The sequence below is a fragment of the Phocoena phocoena genome, chromosome 6 (genome assembly GCF_963924675.1).
Source record: "Phocoena phocoena chromosome 6, mPhoPho1.1, whole genome shotgun sequence".
Taxonomy (NCBI): domain Eukaryota; kingdom Metazoa; phylum Chordata; class Mammalia; order Artiodactyla; family Phocoenidae; genus Phocoena; species Phocoena phocoena.
Window position 1 is genome coordinate 77303753 of NC_089224.1, and position 21583 is coordinate 77325335.

The 21583-nt window shown below is 40.4% G+C and overlaps 1 pseudogene; it reads left to right on the plus strand.

The window, feature by feature from the left end:
- The first annotated feature begins 239 nt into the window (after positions 1-239).
- On the plus strand, positions 240-851 carry LOC136124954 (TM2 domain-containing protein 1 pseudogene; annotated as a pseudogene).
- Positions 852-21583: the final 20732 nt, after the last annotated feature.

A 21583-nucleotide genomic window follows, 5' to 3' on the forward strand; every position in this document is an offset into this window, starting at 1 on the left:
AGTATCAGGCTCTACCCCAACCTCACTGAATCAAAATCTGTATTTTAACAAAATCTTCAAATGGTTTGTATGAACACGAATGGTAAAGAGGCATTCAGCTTTAGGAATGGTTTTCGACCTTGGCTGTAAGTTAGAATTCCCTATGGAACTTCTAGGAATCCCAGTGCCCAGTCTCCATAGCAGACCAATCAAATCAGAATATCTGGAGGTGAGTTATAGGGGACACGCCGGTGCCCGGCATGGCGGCTGCTTGGCCCTCTGGGCCGGTTGCTTCTGAGACTGCTGCCGCTGGGCTCCTGGGTGTTCTGTGATTTGCATCAGTAACCATGGGACCTTGGGGAGCTGCCGCAGCAGCGGCGAGGAGACACTTACGTGCGAGAACCTCAAAGTGGGACAATATATTTGTAAGGATCCAAAAATAAATGATGCTACACAAGAACCAGTGAACTGTACAAACTACACAGCTCATGTTCCATGTTTTCCAGCACCTAATATGACTTGTAAGGATTTGGGTGGCAATGAAACACATTTTACTGGAAACAAAATTGGTTTTCTCAAGCCCATATCTTGCCAAAACGTAAATGGCTATTCATACAAGGTGGCGGTTGCACTGTCTCTTTTTTGTTGGATGGTTGGGAGCAGATAGATTTTACCTTGGATACCCTGCCTTGGGTTTGTTAAAGTTTTGCACTGTAGGATTTTGTGGAATTGGGAGCCTAACTGATTTCATTCTTATTTCAATTCAGATTTTTGGACCTTCAGATAGAAGTAGTTACATTATAGATTATTATGGAACCAGACTTATGAGTATTATCAATGAGAAATTTAGAAAAACGCAGTTATATCCATGAATATTGTTTAAAAGAAACAGATTTGAGCCTCCTTGATTTTAATAGAGAGCTCTCAGTATGTAGATTTCCAGACTTTCCTTTTTCCTTCTTCACATACCACTTTATGGATTCTATTTAATTTTTTGTTGTTGCTGATGTTTTTGTTTTGTTGTTTTAGTTAAAAACATATGAGATGTATTTAATAGAACTTTCTTTGAGATTTATATGATAATAGAGTCTTTGTTCAGCTACTGTCTCTATGAGATAGGTAGCTTATTACTCTGATATTAATGTCTTTTCCAAAGGCAAGTTGCCACTTGTCTTTTTCACTTCTGAAAAATAAAAAGCATGACTTATTCAAAAAAAAAATCTGGAGGTGGGATCTACACATCAGTATTTTTTAAAGCTCCCTAGATTATTCCAAAGTGCAGGGAAGTCTGAGAACTACTGGGCTAGGTGGTGGACCGAACGTGTGCTCTGAGGGTAAGAAGAGAACACTCTTATTATCAAGTAGAGACAAGGTCCCCAGAACTGGAGGCTTTATTAGAAGTGTTAAAAAGGTCAGCATGTTATGTATTAAAAGAGTGGCTTTCAAGAACAATTTCATTATTCGAGGGATGAAATGGCAGCATACCCCAAGACAGGCAACAGAGTCGCCTATTCAGTTTAGCCTTTTAGTCTTATTTTTGGTCTTTGCCCCACAATTTTAACTGATTCTGTACTGTTACCAAGACACCATCTGATCTTAACAAAGCTTTATAGAAAGGCTTTCATAGGATAATGGTTTGTGAATCATCTTTTCTTGTTGAGGATGAGGGTAAATTAGTGGTATGTGAGTTTTGGTAGAGTTAGCAAAGTTTTCCACTGTTTCATTAGATTAACTGATCATGGAGGTGTCCTATCTGTAACTTAGAACTGGAACCTGAAGAAAAGGGTGCCAGTCAAAAATCCTCTTCTGTCCTTGGATCAGTGAGGAACCCATCAGATTAATTCTCTGGACACAAGTGTAAGGGCTACTATATGTAAGAGGAAAAGGCATTATATAGTAGCTAATGTGATACCACACTGTGTCAAGGTCCCAGAAGCCATCAGTTCAGTTTACTGATTTGGTGCCTCCTCTCCATTACTAATATCAGTCATTATGCCTTTAAATAATAATTGTTCAGTTATGCCTCTAAAGAAATGGAGCCCTCACAATGAGATAAAATGTTCAGATTACTAAACAGTTAACTAAAACGAACAAAATTAAAGATTAAGTTCAAGTAAAACTCTGTTGGGTGCTGGCACTTATTAATTCTCCCTAACTCGGGAGAATTCTGTCTAGAATCAGACCGATTTTGAGTTGGGTCCTCTTCTTCCTACCTGTTGCTAATTATGCATCATCTTTGGGCCTTCCTACATCTCGCCCCACCCCATCCCCCATCTCAGCCTGGTGTTTTAGGTTCCTGGTGCTAGAGTTTATCTCCTAATTGAAGAGTTCTAAGTTTTAGCTTGCCATTGCTCCACACAACCCATCTACTCTATTTCTATTGTTCTAGCTATTTCTATGCTTGATTGCTAATTTCACAGACCTGTGGAACACTGGAAGTGCAATTATCCTCCAGCGTAATTGCCTTCTGTAAAAACTGCCTCCCACAAAACTCCTGCAAAAACTGTGTCCTGTTTGTTACTACCTATGAATGTATGGATGCCTTTTCAGCTACATAGAGAGCTGTTTTCTAGACCTCCCTGGCATTAGAAAAGAGCAGGTTATCTCTGCAGCTGGAACACCCCTTTTAATTAAGAGCTTTTTATGATGGTTATTTCAGGTGTCCCATTAATCTGACATCACTCCTGGGTATAGCAGTTGATGTTAAAATTGGTCTGTTTGGTATCACCTGGGAGTTTTGTCTGTTTAAATATTTCATGTTCACTTATAAAAAGTTACACACATTATGGGCTTCCCTGGTGGCGCAGTGGTTGAGAGCCCGCCTGCCGATGCAAGGGACACGGGTTCATGCCCTGGTCCGGGAAGATCCCACATGCCGCGGAGCGCTGGGCCCCTGAGCCATGGCCGCTGAGCCTGCGCGTCGGAGCCTGTGCTCCACAACGGGAGAGGCCACAACAGTGAGAGGCCCATGTACCACACACACACACAAAAAAATTACACACATTAAATAGCTCCTATCACTTGAATACAGATACTACAATACACAAACACCCTCTTCAGCATTCAGTTATGCAATAATTTCTTAACTGACTTAACAGTTTATTTTAATATTTATTTTTAAGGTGCTATTGATTTATCCCAACTATAAAGTCATAATTATGAATGATATGTGAATGACTTTATTTTTTTAAACATCTTTATTGGAGTATAATTGCTTTACAATGGTGTTAGTTTCTGCTGTATAACAAAGTGATTCAGCTATATGTATACATATATCTCCATATCCCCTCCCTCTTGCGTCTCCCTCCCACCCTCCCTATCCCACCCCTCTAGGGGGACACAAAGCACTGAGCTAATCTCCCTGTGCTATGCAGCTGCTTCCCACTAGCTATCTATTTTATATTTGGTAGTGTATATATGTCAATGCTACTCCCTCACTTCATCCCAGCTTACCCTTCCCCCTCCCTGTGTCCTCAAGTCCATTCTCTATGTCTGCCTCTTTATTCCTGTTCTGCCCCTAGGTTCTTCAGAACCATTATTTTTTTTTAGATTGCATATATATGTGTTAGCATACGGTGTTTGTTTTCTCTTTCTGACCTCACTCTGAATGACAGTGTCTAGGTCCATCCACCTCGCTGCAAATAACTGAATTTCGTTGCCTTTTATGGCTGAGTAATATTCCATTGTATATATGTGCTACATCTTCTTGATCCATTCATCTGTCAGTGGACACTTAGGTTGCTTCCATGTCCTGGCTATTGTAAATAGAGCTGCAATGAACATTGTGGTACATGACTCTTTTTGAATTATGGTTTTCTCAGGGTATATGCCCAGTAGTAGGATTGCTGGGTCGTATGGTAGTTCTATTTTTAGTTTTTTAAGGAACCTCCATACTGTTCTCCATAGTGGCTGTATCAATTTATATACCCACCAACAGTGAAAGAGTGTTCCCTTTTCTCCACACCCTCTCCAGCATTTATTGTTTCTAGATTTTCTGATGATGGCCATTCTGACTGGTGCCAGGTGATACCTCATTGTAGTTTTGATTTGCATTTCTCTAATGATTAGTGATGTTGAGCATCCTTTCATGTGTTTGTTGGCAATATGTATATCTTCTTTGGAGAAATGTTTGTTTAGGTCTTCTGCCCGTTTTTGGATTGGGTTGTTTTTTTGATATTGAGCTGCATGAGCTGCTTGTATATTTTGGAGATTAATCCTTTGTCAGTTGCTTCATTTGCAAATACTTTCTCCCATTCTGAGGGTTGTATTTTCGTCTTGTTTATGGTTTCCTTTGCTGTGCAAAAGCTTTTAAGTTTCACTAGGTCCCATTTGTTTATTTTTGTTTCTATTTCCATTTTTCTAGGAGGTGGGTCAAGAAGGATCTTGCTGTGATTTATGTCATAGAGTGTTCTGCCTATGTTTTCCTCTAAGAGTTTGATAGTGTCTGGCCTTACATTTAGGTCTTTAATCCATTTTGAGTTTATTTTTGTGTTCGGTGTTAGGGAGTGTTCTAATGTCATTCTTTTACATGTAGCTGTCCAGTTTTCCCAGCACCACTTATTGAAGAGGCTGTCTTTTCTCCATTGTATATTCTTGCCCCCTTTATCAAAGATAAGGTGACCATATGTGTGTGGGTTTATCTCTGGGCTTTTTATACTGTTCCACTGATGATTTTGGATCATCTTTACTATCATTACTCTGAATTCTTTTTCAAGTAGACTGCTTATTTCCTCTTCATTTGTTCGGTGTGGTGGGGTTTTACCTTGCTCCTTCATCTGCTGTGTGTTTCTCTGTCTTCTCATTTTGCTTAACTTACTGTGTTTGGGGTCTCCTTTTCGCAGGCTGCAGGTTTGTATTTCCCGTTGTTTTTGTTGTCTGCCCCCAGTGACTAAGGTTGGTTCAGTGGGTTGTGTAGGCTTCCTGGTGGAGGGGACTGGTGCCTGTGTTCTGGTGGATGAGGCTGGATCTTGTCTTTCTAGTGGGCAGGACCATGTCTGGTGGTGTTTTTTGGGGTGTCTGTGAACTTATTATGATTTTAGGCAGCTTCTCTGCTAATGGGTGGGATTTTGTTCCTGTCTTGCTAGTTGTTTGGCATAGGATGTCCAGCACTGTAGCTTGCTGGTGGTTGAGTGGAGATGGGTCTTAGCGTTGAGATGGAGATCTCTGTGAGAGCTTTTGCCGTTTGATATTACGTGGGGCTGGAAGGTCTCTGGTGGACCAATGCCCTGAACTTGGCTCTCCCACCTCAGAAGCTCAGGCCTGACACCCGGCCTAAGCACCAAAACCCTGTCAGCCACTCGGCGCAGAAGAAAAGGGAGGAAAAAAAAGGAGAGAAAGAATAAATAAATAAAATAAAATAAAGCTATTAAAGTATAAATTAAAAAAAAATTATTATAAATAATAATAAGAAAGAACAACCAAACCAAAAAACAAATCCACCATTGATAATAGGTGCTAAAAACTACACACACACACACACACACACACACACACAAACAGACAGAACCCTAGGACAAAGGGTAAAAGCAAATCTATACAGAAAATTCACACAAAGAACATACACATACATACAAAAAGAGAAAAAGGAAAAAATATATATATTAAAAAAAAAAGGAAGAGAGCAACCAAATCAATAAACAAGTCTACCAATGGCAATGAGCTCTAAATACTAAACTAAGATAAACATAAAACCAGAAACAAATTAGATGCAGAAAGCAAACCCCAAGTCTACAGTTGCTCCCAAAGTCCACCTCCTCAATTTTGGGATGATTCGTTGTCTATTCAGGTATTCCAGTGATGGAGGGTACATCAAGTTGATTGTGGAGATTTAATCCGCTGCTCCTGAGGCTGCTGGGAGAGATTTCCCTTTCTCTTCTTTGTTCTCACAGCTCCTGGGGTTCAGCTTTGGATTTGGCCCTGCCTCTGTGTGTAGGTCGCCTGAGGGCATCTGTTCTTCACTCACAGGATGGGGTTAAAGGAGCAGGTGTGTTGGGGGCTGTGGCTCACTCAGGCCGGGGGGGAGGGAGGGGCATGGGGTGCGGGGCGAGCCTGCAGCGGCAGAGGCCAGCGTGACGTTGCACCAGCCTGAGGCGCCCCGTGCGTTCATCCAGGGTAGTTGTCCCTGGATCCCGGGACCCTGGCAGTGGCGGGCTGCACAGGCTCCCCGGAAGGGAGGTGTGGATAGTGACCTGTGCTTGCACACAGGCTTCTTGGTGGCTGCAGCAGCAGCCTTAGTGTCTCATGCCTGTCTCTGGTGTCTGCGCTGATAGCCGTGGCTCGTGCCTATCTCTGGGGCTCATTTAGGTGGTGCTCTGAATCCCTTCTCCTCACGCACCCAGAAACAATGGTCTCTTGCCTCTTAGGCAGGTCCAGACTTTTCCCCGGACTCCCTCCCGGCTAGCTGTGGCGCACTAGCCCCCTTCAGGCTGTGTTCATGCAGCCAACCCTAGTCCTCTCCCTGGGATCTGACCTCTATAGCCCAAGCCTCAGCTCCCAGTGCCCACCTGCCCCGGTGAGCAGACAAGCCTCTCGGGCTGGTGAGTGCCGGTCGGCACCCATCCTCTGTGTGGGAATCTCCGCTTTGCCCTCCGCACCCCTGTTGCTGTGCTCTCCTCCGTGGCTCCGAAGCTTCCCCACCACCACCCACCGTCTCTGCCAGTGAAGGGGCTTCTAGTGTATGGAAACTTTTCCTCCTTCACAGCTCCCTCCCAGAGGTGCAGGTCCCATCCCTATTCTTTGGTCTCTGTTTTTCCTTTTCTCTTTTGCTCTATCCAGGTACGTGGGGAGTTTCTTGCCTTTTGGGAAGTCTGAGGTCTTCTGCCAGCATTCAGTAGGTGTTCTATAGGAGTTGTTCCACATGTAGATGTATTTTTGATGTATTTGTGGGAAGGAAGGTGATCTCCACGTCTTACTCCTCCACCATCTTGAAAGTCCCCTGTTATGCAATAATTGATTTACTTCATAAATATGAGCAAAAGGGCCTACCGTGTGTGAGATAGTATCCTAGATTCTGTGAGAAATTAAAAGATTCAGCAAAAGTGTTTCCTGCTCTCTTTGGAGCCCATGGGTAAGAAAAGCACACAAATAATCATTTCCCAAATCAAATACAGTTGGTGACTTAAACAAGCAGAAAGTGCTATGGAAGTTCCAGGAAAAGGAGGGGCAAGAGCACATGGGGACAAAATTTCATCTAAGGCTTCGTGAAAGAGATGGCATTGGAAGTGGATCTTGAAGATGGGTAGTTTTCAACAGGGGGTTCTCAGGGTGAATGGAAATGAAGTTAACACAGGTGCTCTCTATAAATACATGAACATTCATGCATGAACACTTATCACCTGGAAGGGGCTATCACTTCCTTCATCCAAAACCCCTGTGTGATCTAGTAGCTAAGTGCTATATGCTTGGTAATAATGTAAGGTAACAAATGTTTTTATTTCCTCTGAGGTAGAAAGTGAAAGTGAAAGGAATCATCAAAGGTTCACATGCCTGTCTCACAGGAAACCAACCAGAGCAATTGAATTAAAGCCTGGTTGTTGATTTGAAATCTATTTAAGCATGCTCCCAGATTTTTTAGCATCTTTTTCTAATTCTTTGCTAAAAACTTCTGGTAACTTCTCGCTCTGTGCATCCATTCTTTTCCTGAGCTCTTGGATTATCTTTATGATCATTACTCTGAACTCTTTCTTAGGTAGATTGGCTATCTCCACTTCATTTAGTTGTTTTTCTGGGGTTTTATCTTGTTCCTTTGTAACATTCCTTTGCCGTCTCATTTTGTTTGAATTTCTATTTGTATTTTTATGTATGTAATAGCTTAGACGTTTTCGACCTTGGAGAAGTGGCCCTCTGTAGGGGATGTCCTATGTGTCCCAGCAGTACACACCCCTCTCACCACCCAAGGCCCAGGGACCAGCTGGTCCCAGGGTAGGTTCTGACCTGTGTCAGTTCTGCAGGCTGCAGGATCATAGTTTCATTCGTTCTGGTATTTGCCCCCTGGTGGGTGAGGCTGGTCTGGAGGTCTGTGAAGGCTTCCTGGTGGGAGGCGCTGGTGCCTGCTCATTGGTGGGTGGAGCTGGGTCTTGGCCCTCTGATGGGCAGGACCAAGTCAAGGGGCGTATCTAAAGATGGCTGTGGACTCAGGAAGTCTTTAGGCTGCCTGTCTGCTGAGGGGTGCGGCTGTGTTCCTGTTCTGTTGGCTGTTTGGCCTGAGGCGTCCCAGTTACAGGCTGTTGAGTGGGGCAGGTCTCGGTGCCAGAGACCCAAAATACCTGTCTCTGCCTTCAGCCAGAATTGATGCAGGTCTCTGCTTCCGCCACCAGCTTTTATGACCCCAGAGAGAGCCACAGTCGCCCCCGCCCCCTCGCCTCTCCAGGAGACCCTCCATGACCAGCAGGTAGGTCTGGCCCAGGCTCCTGTGGAGTCACTGCTTTTGCCCTGGGACCCGGTGCACAGGGACCTTCTGTGTGCCCTCCTCTCTGTTTCCCCCATTCCTGTGCAGCTCCTGCAGTCAAGCCCCGCTGGCCTTCAAAGCCAAATGCTCTGGGGGCTCCTCCTGCCAGTGCTGAAGCCCTGGGCTGGGGAGCCTGCTGTGGGGCTTGGAGGTCTCTCTCACTCCTGTGGGAGAACTTCTGCGATATAATTGTTCTCCAGTTTGTGGGTTGCCCACCTGGGCGGTATGGGATTTGACTGTATCATGAGCTCCTACCACCTCGTGATTTCTTCTTTATGCCATTGGATGTAGAATATGTTTTTCAGTAGATTCCCGTCTTTTTTACCCGTGGTTGTTCAGTAGTTAGTTGTGATTTGGGTGTGCTTGTAGGAGGAGATGAGCTCAGGTCCTCCTAATCTGCAATCTGGGCTCCAGTTTATTTGCAGAGAAGTCCGTTCTTTATAAATCCATGAACAGCAAGGTCTCCCTGGGATGGATATGCCATGGGGACTTTCACTCCCGAAATCCTTAGCATCTTTTCATTGTTTGAATTTCAAAGAATTTACTTTTCCCACATGAAGAAATCAGGGACAAATCAAAAGGAGTTTTGGTCATCGTTGATAAATATTCTAATTTAATCCTTCATTGACTGATGACTGCCAAGAGTCAGCAGCAGGTGGTAACAGTTCCTTTGTAATCATTGTAATTGTTTGAAATAATTCACTGTTCCAGGGCTGTTTTTGAAGAGGCCTAAGAGAGACAGTGCAGATGGGCCTGATTTAAACGGTCTCCTTTTTAAAAGTGTATATTATATTTGCTGGTTAAGTTATTGGCAAATTTAAATATATTATCAGTATATCAAACTAATCATTTATTGAAAAATAATAATAGCCACAGCTGCTCTCCCTTTAATTTTTAAGAGAGAAAATATCATGTTCACTTAGTTATGCATATCCAACATATTTTCTTTCTTTTGCGCTCAGCATGTCTGATGTCACAGTGTTTCTTTTACATTATGAATAGACATCTCCGTGAGCTTTTTTTCTTTTAAATTTATGGAACATATGCAGTATCCACTTCACCCAAAGCTATAGAATAACAACGCTATTATTGTAGCCATCTGTCTCTTCACATCAGTATCTTCTGTGGTTTCATAGTCCAGTCTTAGGGCTCTGTAAGAAACAATATTGGTTAACATTAATAACTGCCTTCATCTGACAATTTACATCTCTGTTTGGAGACAGCTCCTGAAAGCATCTTTCCCAGTTAAGGGTGCAGGGCTTTGGAGGGAGGGAGGGAGGGACGACTGTCTTGAGGGAGATGGAGGCAGAGCCGCCTATTTTGCTCCACTTGACTGACGCCCAAAGGAAAGGGTGAGTCAGTCTCCCACTTCCTATTATCACTCTGCATTTGCAGTTTCTCACCTTGACAGGCAGTAACAGTTCCAGCCAATGCTAATTTGGGTAACATCTAAAAGGCTTGCCTGACAAGGCAGATTCAAATTATGAAGCAAACCCCTCACATACTGAGACCTTGTTAGCTAGATTAGTGGCGGATTGGCTCCTTGTGACAGCTTGTTTGCTAGAGGTGAGCTATCTGCATTTTCAATGCAGGCAGGTTATATCATCATTTAAAGAAAAAAAATAAAGATATCGTTTTTCTTGTTTGTCACAGAGTTCATGTAATATTCCCTCTCGATTTTCTCATTGTTGACTTCAGAAAGAAATAGCAGCAAGTGTGTACCTTTGAGTGCGACAGCTAATTTTGTTATGGATGAACAGAGTATTGTGACAAAACAGTGGCACAGCTGTCATAACAGCTGTCACACATTAATCATGACAGTGACAAATAGCATAATTACCTTATCTGGAATTCCTAGCATGTACACTCAGTATGCCCCACTGCCGAGAGAGCATATCACGCATGGTTTAATTAAAAAGACATCAATACAGGTTAGTTAGACAAGGGCTAGAAGACATTGATCCAAAATGAAAATAAAATTATTCGTAGGTTGGTGTTTAGGGACACCCAAAGACCAATTACTTAGCCGACGTGATAATTTGAATGTATTTCCCTAACTGGCCCTTCTCAATGTGTGTATCACGTGGTAAATTGGCTGCTCTGCCCCAAACCATTAGCCCTTCCTCCACGAAACAGTTGATCCCCTTTTTTTTCCAGCCTCAGCATGGGCTCTCGGGAGCCATCTTGATGTGTTGTCAATTGATTGAAGGGGCTCTATTGATAAATACGTGATTACCAGTGAACAAGTTGCAGCTAACATTTTTGTTAACTTGCTTTCCAATCAAGTACTGAGCAGGAGAATGATATTAAATCTAGTGATTTTTGTTTTATTTGGAAATTCTTAAGTAAAGAATATAAGCAGGTGAGACAGAGTTTAAGCCTAGAAATGACAGTCTCTTACATGTGCTGTGTTTTAATATGTATTCCTGTATTCATGTGCATATACGTGTCACATCAGTATGTATAAATATGCACGCATGCCAAATATATGTATATCTTTGCCCCCCACCCCAGCTATTTTAAGCTCAACAATTCATTGAATTTACTGATTGAATTCCTGGTAGCTGGTTCTTGAATTGCTCTGAAGCTGCCTCAATGAAATATTAATGAATCAATTTCCATAGACATGGACTCATTATCTTCCTGGATGCCATTGGAAAACACAGTCCTGCCTGCGGTGTCCTTCCACCTGTCTGTGACATGATTCGATTTTTTTCTCTCTCTTTTCAATTAAATAAAAATATTGCTATCAGGAAGTTTTTGATAACGGTAGAACAGACATTTCCATTTCTTTTGATAGGCACCTAAATGGAGGTAAACCATTTAAAATAAATTTATGTATCACTTAAGTGATATATTGAAAAGTGGGTCCTGGAAATAAAAAAAGAGGTGGCCAGTTTAGTTCTATGATCTCTGTAATGCCCTTTGGAAATGAAGAAACTGCTGTTCTCAGGACAGTCTACTTGGGAAATGTCTGTATTTTAGGAAGCGAGGGCGAACCATCTAATTGTTTACACAGTTATCAACTTTAGAAAATGTTACTAAACACAAACACTTGTCACGTTAATTTAGGACTGATGGAATATAGATGGAATTATTCAGACTGTGTCTATAAAATGCCAAAACAGCTGGTTAGAACTTGAAAAATTCAGGCAAGCAGTGATTAACTACACACAATGTAAATAGCTGGTTTTAGGTATTTGGTTGTTTGTTCACTGAAATTGACTGGTTTCTTTTGCCTTATGCACGTCAATCTGGGGATGTAATAAAGCACGTTAAACTGCAATTATATCAAAAAGAAAGAGTTTAGCTTCCTTCCTTCCCATTCGTTCTGTTCCAGTGAAGATTATTAATGTTTGCTTTGGGTACCATCAACACCCACTTTATAGAACTCTAAAAAAATCCAGTGGTAAATGGTTGCCAACATTGTTAGATAAAAACTAAGATTATGTTCTCAAATTCAATGGCTTTCAGCATTTTGATTTAGAACCAGTAGTATATCTGAATGTCATGTCATCTGAAGACAATATTATGATTTCAGCACATACATATTATATGACCTGAAAACAGTATTACTGTTTCAAAACATACGTTCTTTCAGAGAAAACGGGAAAGCACAAGCCTGACCAAGGACATCTTCTCAATACTAAGCCAAGAAAAAAGTATTTTATCTTTGTTGAGAGAAACCATGTCTCCCCAGGACCTGGTCCCATTTTGATCTAGGTCTTGCAGAGCTCACTTGGCTCGCATTCTTCCTGGGGCTGATCTGATTCTGCACGCCAGGTCTGAGGAATGCCTCAAAGTAGCTCCTGGCTTGAAACAGTTTGATGAAAGCTATGAAAAAACACAAAGGCATCTACACACAGCATTTTTGCATATCATGTCAAGGTACCCATTAAAGTGGGTAGCCCTTGTGTGGACCCTTGGTAATAAATCCCTAGTTAAGTATGAACAAGGTCAGAAATGACCTGGAACTGCTCTCAGAGGTTGGACACCATTCTAGATCTTTCGCCTCTAGATCTTTAGATCTTGGGCTCCTGTTGAAACTAGAGGCAAAAACAAGTCTCTTAAGAATGAACCTAAGGTTTATTTATTCCACTGAGAGATATTCAAGGAGATTTTAAAGAGAAAGAATCAATTTTACGTTGTCATAAAAGTGACAAGAAAATAAAAGTGATTTTAGCCTTCCTTGATCAACCTTTTCAGATGGAATCTCACTCTCTCTTCACTGTCTATGGTCCTTTTTATTTTAGGGCATGTATTTTCTACTGTACATTGCTGTTTTTTATGTGGTGTCATCTCTCTTAGTACATGGTAAGCTCTTTGAAGGTTGATTCTGTATCTGATTCTCCTTTTTCTTCCTCACAGAACCTAGGATTGTGCCTACATGTAATAATTGCTGAATAAATATGCACATAATGAATAACAACATGTTGGCTTTAATAATTAAAACAAAGGCATGGCTTTGCTCTGAAACGTTCAGGTTGTTTCTTGAATTTAGCATATTGCTTGGCTGAAAACTCTGAGAAGGCCAAAGTGATTATTTTTAAAACGAGTTTTCTTCCACATTCTCTTCGTAAGATGGTTTTATTTCCTCCCTCCCTCCTGCCTGCTAGTGTCAATCCAGGGATGTAATAAAGCACATTAAAAGAACTGGCCTTTTACACAAAGTTGGATTGATGTTCCATTGGTTCAAGTGGAGTGGGATATTGATCCACTGGTTGAGATACCAGCCCATTTTTTTCTCTCAAACTTGCGTATCTCTGATCTTCCCTGACCTTGAAGGGTAGCTTATATATATTACACATAACAATGTTTTACATGTTATATAATACAGAGCTCCCAATTATTCTTTGCCTTCTAAACTTGCTCCATGCACTACCTAATGAAATTCAGTGGGATGGCCTTATCCAACTTGAGTAAATTGATACAAGCAAAACTTTATGTCTCTTTGCATCCCATCACCTCTTGGATTTGTGGCCGGGTCTTTTACTCTCTATGTCTCAGAATATTTCAGTAGCACTTGCTTTGTCCAACAGTGACAATCAGCAGGTTTTCCATGTAAGAACTAGCGGGAGCAATTGTGTTTCTCTCTCTAAGAGGTTTCCTATTTATCTTCCCTGAGGTGGTGCCCATGTGGCTGTCCTGATATTGAGCAGCTGAACAGATTACACCCTGGAGCCACATCTGTGGACACATAGATCAACACCATTTTCATTGCCTTGGTGCCCAAGAAGTTTATCTTCTGTCAGTGAGATTTACTACTTTCTTCATGAACTGTTAAGGCTTTCTCTCATCCCCATGTTTCCTTTCCTCCTCCACTTTATTTGGTTTCAAACTACATTAACATCATCTGATCTGGATTGTTAACAGCTGGTTTGTTAGTTTTTGTTTCCTGCCATCATTAATAAGGCTTTCCAGTAGGGCTTCTGTAGAGGGATCTGGACTAGTAAAATATGTAAGTATCTTGCGTAGAAAGAAAATAACTTTAATTGGGAAGTATACATCTGATAGGGTTGATTTTACTTGCCATGTCTAAATGCATAGTAAAGACATTTTTCATAGGACTAAATATTTTTACTGATGTTGCTTCAGCTGTTAGGACATAATCCCTCAAATTTGGTTTTCTAGTTTACAGTACACCTTCATGACGCTTTCTACCTTGATTCTCAATAGAGACCGAAGGTGAGGGGTAGAGATTTTATATTTTTCAGTTTTATGTTTGGAAAATCAAAGTTCAAATAGATGAGAAAATCACAAAGTCAGCTGTGAAGCCAAGACTCAAATCTAGGAAATCATATTTGCATCTCAACTTCTCCCCACTTAACTTCAGTGCCACCTCCAAATAATTCTCCTTATGACTGTCAATTTGACTTTCTCAGGCTTTCTCTCAACTGTCCTAAAATCTGATACCTTTTCCATCTCCAAATGCTGTGACTTCCTGACTAGATTATAATAAAAGATTTAGGGGGTTATGCGAGTTATATATCCACTTGCCTGAACTGTAAAGTAAAGCAAAAAAAAAAAGAAAAAAGAAGTGAGACAGCCCTTCAGAGTATTGATTACTTCAGTGGTTTCTTATCTGCCTGCATATTTGAATTACCTGAGAGAAACTTTAAAAATAACTAATGATGTCTGGATCCAACCTCCAGAGAGTCTGGTTTAATTGCTCTGGAGTCGGTGCCCAGACATGGGATATTTTTTAAAGCTCCCCAGGTGATTCTAATATGCATCAAGTGTTGAAAACCACTGGGGAAATTCCTTCTCTTCACCCCCCTTTTGGACCCATTCCCTTATTTTTTCCCCACCAAATTTTCAGAAACACCATGTTTCCTCAAAATCAGAATTCTGCATGTTGGACAACATTAATGGTGATACTCCAAAATTTAGAGTTTAAATGAATGTGTGTCTGTGTATGTGTGTTTACTTTTGACTAGGAGAAGAATAGTCATGGAGGAGGCTGTTGTGGAAATTGATTATGGGCTAGAGACATTTTGTGGCATAAATTTATAGCCACTAGAACGTCAACCCCCTCAGGGCAGTGGTTTTTTTTTTTTGCGGTGCTCGGGCCTCTCACTGTTGTGGCCTCTCCCATTGCGGAGCACAGGCTCCAGACACACAGGCTCAGCGGCCATGGCTCACGGGCCCAGCCGCTCCGCGGCATGTGGGATCTTCCCGGACCAGGGCACGAACCTGTGTCCCCAGGGAAGCCCTCAGGGCAGTGTTTTGGTCTATCTTGGTCACTGCTCTTTTCCTAGCATGTTGAACAGTGCTTGGCATATAGCAAACGCTCAATAACTATTACTAATGAATATTTCCCCAACATTTCCCTCACTCATCCTGAATAAGAACTTAATGGAACCCCTTGCAGTTTCCCTGTGTTAGGGGAATCCCAGTTTTGGTGGCTCTTCTCATATTGTTTCTCCACTTAGAAGACTTACGTCCCCACCTTTTCCTCAAGTCAAATCCTATCATTTTTTAAGGCCTAACTTTAATGAACTTCCTTCCACAAGCCTTTCTGATTCTTCTTTGAGCTATTATAGGCAATTATCTATGTTTTCACGCATCACTACTACTTACCACTACCTATCTTATATATATTGCAGTTACTTATATGTGTCTTCACGTTTCTTCTAGTCATGACCAATTTTATATTTGCATCCCTCTCAGTACACATAGAAAGCTCTCAATAAATATTTGCTTGGATGAATCACCTTTGCTTCTGGTATGTTAGATTCCTATGTTACACAGTGACGAGAGGTTAAATAGTATTCTGTAATGTTTGATTTTGTTTTATACTTTGTATTTTTAAAAACATTTCCACATACAATATCTTATTTGCTCCTCAACACAACTCTGAGGGATGATACAGATGGATATTGTAAATTTAAATGAAAAGAAACTGAGGCATGACTACTTTAAATGATATTTCAAGGACACACTCATCAAAGACATAGTGTGGATGGAGTGGCTAAGTTTCCAACTCCTAGTCCACAGAGCTTCACTACAGAACAATGTGTTTTCCCCCAAATTATCTGTGCTAACTGGCATATTTTGCTTTTGTTAACTTCCGTAAGTCCACACCTCTAGCTCAGTTATAAAACCTAGGTTCACATCCCAAGTTAGAAGTGGAGAGTGTTTGTATTATTTGTGATAGAAATCTCTATGTTTTTAGGCAGAATACAATTCAAAAAGGCAGTTCTTTTTGTCCTTGTTGATATCTTGTGCTTCACGTTGTTCTTGTTCCAGTGTGTCATGGCTTGTTTATTTTACTTTTCATGTAAACTTCACTTTGTTCATTAGATCAAAATCATACTAGAAAGGGGAATGCACGTTTGTAACATTCTAAGTAGGTGAATAGCTAGGCTGTGAGAAGTACCATATTGAAAAGAACCAGTAGAAAAGCAATGAGAACCCAATAGTATGTGGCTTCCCAGTTGGTTTTCTGTGTGTATTTTTTTTTTAACCATTTAAACTCTTGCCTTTACTTATTCAGCCGTTTCTAAACACCAAGCAACAGCATGAGCATAGGGTGCAGGGCTTCCCTTTGTTCATATATTTTAGTTCAAAGGAATGATTAAGAATCCATATTAAATGACCGAGGTTTTATTTTTTCATAAGTATATAACACATGCATCAATGAAAACATCAATCGAATCATGTGAGCAAGACTCACCATTGATTTATCCAAGATGGAACTAAGCAGTAGTTTCTGACAGCACAAGGGGTGTAAATAGCTCTTCTTAATATGATTTAAATTTGATCATTACATGTTCTTAATGATAATTCATGAGCATTTTGTTCAGTTGTAAGTGCATTTATTTTCCAATGGTGGAAATGAAACATTGTCAGATACTCTGGAATGAAATGAAATTGTATTTTGGTTTGTGTAAGACATAGTTACACTGAGAGTTGTGCTTGACTATAAGGGATAAAGTAGCCTTATGATACTTTTTTTTTTCCCATTTACATAAATACAGTTCAGGGAATATTACTAATGAAGTGGATATAGGGTCACCTAGCCAACTTAAGAAAAGGTTACTACTTTATTTTAAGTAGCCCATCAATCATTGTGAATTAATGTTGTATTCTAGGTGAAAGCACTAATCATAATAAATTCATTTTGTATTCATGAGGGTGTCAAATGTACACCCATAGGAGTCCCATGTCATTTGTCGGTATGGAAAGAAAAATTTAAATATGACCTATTTGCAATCTCTTTGCTATGGCTTATACCCAGATGCATGTCATAGTGCTGATGGACATGTGATGCACGTGGGGTAAAGCTGGAAACTTCACTAAGATGATTGGAAATACAATGAAATCTGTGTCAGGAATAACGACCTCAGGCTGCTGGCTGACATTTCCGTGTCCTCCAAGGAATGCCAAAGGGTCAAGAGGGTGCCTGAGGGCAGGCCTGTAAATGGGAATTCATGAGCCCACAACAGAGCTGCCTTGTTTAATTCACTGCTTCCAAATTCTATGCCCACCTCTCATTTGAGACCATAACTTGGTGTCATTATTATCATCACTTTACCCATTACAACAGCAACATAAAAATCTTTTCTGAGTGGTTCTAGACACTGATAGTTTAACAGGGCATTGGGCATGGTGCAGGAAAGGCTTTTTCTCTTTCTACCTTTCCCCCCTGTTGGAAGTATTGCAGAGAAACCCTCCTTTTCCCTTCTCAATGAATCCATCTCCATGGGAAAAGGAGTAATATAAGTGGCAGATGGGTAGAAGAGTGAGTGTCTAACATACATTTAGAAATGTGTCTCTATTGGGTAGAATTAATGTGTTAAATGACTTGCTGATATTATTTTTTATCATTGTTATTATTATTGCTGATATTATTACCTCCATTTTAAAGAAGAAAATTAAGCATAGATTGACTAACTTATGGTTATATAGCCCAAAGTGGTGGAGTTGCCATTTGAACTGCTATTCTACCTCTCTGTAATTATACTACCTACTACGTGTGATTGTTTTGAAAGTTAAGTGAGGCTAGGGATCTAAATTTCTCAGGAGAGTATTTAATTAATATTAGCTAATATGAGTAATTGTATGGTTTGGAGTAATCCACCCCCCCCCCCACCTCCCAGCCCCTCAGCCCCCCAGCCCTACAGCCCTACCTCACTGGACCTGAGTTTTTCTTCTGGAAAGAAGGAAAGACATTGGGTTTGTGGCTCCCTCTTTAGTTTGCTCTGATTGGCTCTGGTACCAAGATAGCAATTTGTCATATGCAGCGATCCACCTCTCTTCAAGAGGTTCTTACTGCCACCATTGCTCAGGTATTTCTGATGTTCAAGTCCTGTCTCTAGAACTAAATAGTTCTCTGCACTTTCTGTAACTCCTTAGAGGTGGCAAATGGAGGCTGCTGGTGCTGCTTTGAGGCCTCTGAACCACAGAAGACTTCACTTCTCACAGAGTTTCTCCATTCTTGGTACCAGGAAGGAATCCTCTTGCACAGTGTTTTTACCTTCAGGCCCAAAATGGCTGATTTGGGCACCATGGAACTCATTTCTCTCATCCCATCACACATTCTCTTCCTTTCTGCCAACTCTCTTTGATGAAATAGAGACAGACTTGTATCAGACTAAGATTCAAAAACAATGGAGCTTAAGAACTTCACACTGCCAATCCTAGAAACGCTTTTATGCTCACTCCCCTTCCAAAGATTTAATAGCAAAGAACTAACCTGAGGCAGTCTATGTGTAAGAGTTCATTTTTCTAGCAAAAATGTCCTATGAAGTATTAGTTCAAATGAGAGGAAGTACGGCTCAAAGGACTTGTCGAATGGCTAGATGTAAGATGATTAGTTCTTTTTAAATTCTAGCTTTGCCACGGAAATTTCTAAGTGGCTTTGGTTAAGATATGTATTCATGCTGTTTCCCAACAAGGTAGAAATTACTCCCACTCGCGTTTACGAGTATTGAAATCCCATATCATACTCAGTTGACCTTCCCTGGACTCTTGTCTTGGTTTAGCCAATACCTAATAATTTAAATCTTAATCATATTATGATTTTTCAAGGTTATTATTGTCTAGTATCCTAGATTGCAAGTTCATATAAAATATGGCATATGTCTTAATTAATTTATTTTTAATTTTTTTAAACATCTTTATTGGACTATACTTGCTTTAAAATGGTGTGTTAGATTCTGCTGTATAACAAAGTGAATCAGCTATACATAAACATATATCCCCATATATCCTCCCTCTTGCGTGTCTCTCCCACCCTCCTTATCCCACCCTTCTAGGTGGACACAAAGCACCGAGCTGATCTCCCTGGGCTATCTGGCTGCTTCCCACTAGCTATCTATTTTATATTTGGTAGTGTATATAGGTCCATACCACTTTCTCACTTTGTCACAGCTTATGCTTACCCCTCCCCATATCCTCAAGTCCATTCTCTACATCTGCAACTTTATTCCTGTCCTGCCTCTAGGTTCCTCAGAACCACTGGTTTTTGTTTAGATTCCATATATATGTGTTAGCATATGGTATTTGTTTTTCTTGTTCTGACTTACTTCACTCTGTATGACAGTCTCTAGATCCATCCACCTCACTACAGATAACTCAGTTTTGTTTATTCTTATGGCTGAGTAATATTGCATTGTATATATGTGCCATATCTTCTTTATCCATTCATCTGTTGCTGGACACTTAGGTTGCTTCCATGTCCTGCTTACTGTAAACAGAGCTGCAATGAACATTGTAGTACATAACTCTTTTTGGATTATGGTTTCTCAGTGTATATACCCAGTGGTGTGATTGCTGGGTCATATCACACTTCTATTTTTAGTTTTTTAAGGAACCTCCATACTGTTCTCCATAGTGGCTGTATCAATTTACATTCCCACCAACAGTGCAAGAGGGTTCCCTTTGCTCCACACCGTCTCCAGCATTTATTGTTTGTAGATTTTTTGATGATGGCCATTCTGACAGGTGCGACGTGATACCTCATCGTAGTTTTGATTTGCATTTCTCTAATGATGAGTGATGTTGAGCATCCTTTCACGTATTTGTTGGCAATCTGTATATCTTCTTTACAGAAATGTCTATTTGGGTCTTCTGCACATTTTTGGATTGGGTTGTTTGTTTTTCTAATATTGAGCTGCATGAGCTGCTTGTATATTTTGGAGATTAATCCTTTCTCAGTTGCTTCATTTGCAAATATTTTCTCCCATTCTCAGGATTGTCTTCTCATCTTGTTTATGGTTTCCTTTGCTGTGCAAAAGCTTTGAAGTTTCATTAGGTCCCATTTGTTTATTTTTGTTTTTATTTCCCTTTCTCTAAGAGGTGGGGCAAAAGGATTTTGCTGTGAATTATGTCATAGAGTGTTCTGCCTATGTTTTCCTCTAAGAGTTTGATAGTGTCTGGCCTTACATTTAGGTCTTTAATCCATTTGGAGTTTATTTTTGTGTATGGTGTTAGAGAGTGTTCTAATTTCATTCTTTTACATGTAGCTGTCCAATTTTACCCACATCACTTATTGAAGAGGCTGTCTTTTCTCCATGGTATATTCTTGCCCCCTTTATCAAAGATAAGGTGACCATTTGTGTGTGAGTTTATCTCTGGGCTTTCTATCCAGTTCCATTGATCTATATTTCTGGTTTTGTGCCAGTACCATACTGTCTTGATTACTGTAGCTCTGTAGTATAATCTGAAGTCAGGGAGCCTGATTCCTCCAGCTCCATTGTTCTTTCTCAAGATTGCTTTGGCTATTCGGGGTCTTTTCTGTTTCTCTACAAATTGTGAAATCTTTTGTTCTACTTCTGTGAAAAATGCCATTGGTAGTTTGATAGGGATTGCATTGAATCTGTGGATTGCTTTGGGTAGTATAGTCATTTTCACAGTGTTGATTCTTCCAGTCCAAGAACATGGTATATCTCTGCATGTGTTTGTATCATCTTTAATTACTTTCATCAGTGTCTTATAGTTATCTGCATACAGGTCTTTTGTCTCCTTAGGGAGGTTTATTCCTAGGTATTTTATTCTTTTTGTTGCAATGGTAAAGGGGAGTGTTTCCTTAATTTCTCTTTCAGATTTTTCATCATTAGTGTATAGGGATGCAAGAGATTTCTGTGCATTAATTTTATATCCTGCTACTTTGCCAGATTCATTGATTAGCTCTAGTAGTTGTCTGGTAGCATCTTTAGGATTCTCTGTATAGTGTCATGTCATCTGCAAACAGTGACAGTTTTACTTCTTCTTTTCAGATTTGGATTCCTTTTATTTCTTCTCTGATTGTCATGGCTAAAATTTGCAAAACTATGTTGAATAAGGGTGGTGAGAGTGGGCAACCTTGTCTTGGTCCTGATCTTAGTGGAAATGTTTTCAGTTTTTTTTTCTCCGTTGAGAATGATGCTGTCTGTGGGTTTGTCATATATGGCCTTTATTATGTTGAGGTAAGTTCCCTCTATGCCCACTTTCTGGAGATTTTTTATCATAAATGAGTGTTGAATTTTGTCAGAAGCTTTTTCTGCATCTATTGAGTTTATCATATGGTTTTTCTTCTTTAATTTGTTAATATGGTTTATCACATTGACTGATTTGCATATATTGAAGAATCCTTGCATTCCTGTGATAAACCCCATTTCTCATGGTGTATGATCCTTTTAATATGCTGTTGGATTCTGTTTGCTAGAATTTTTT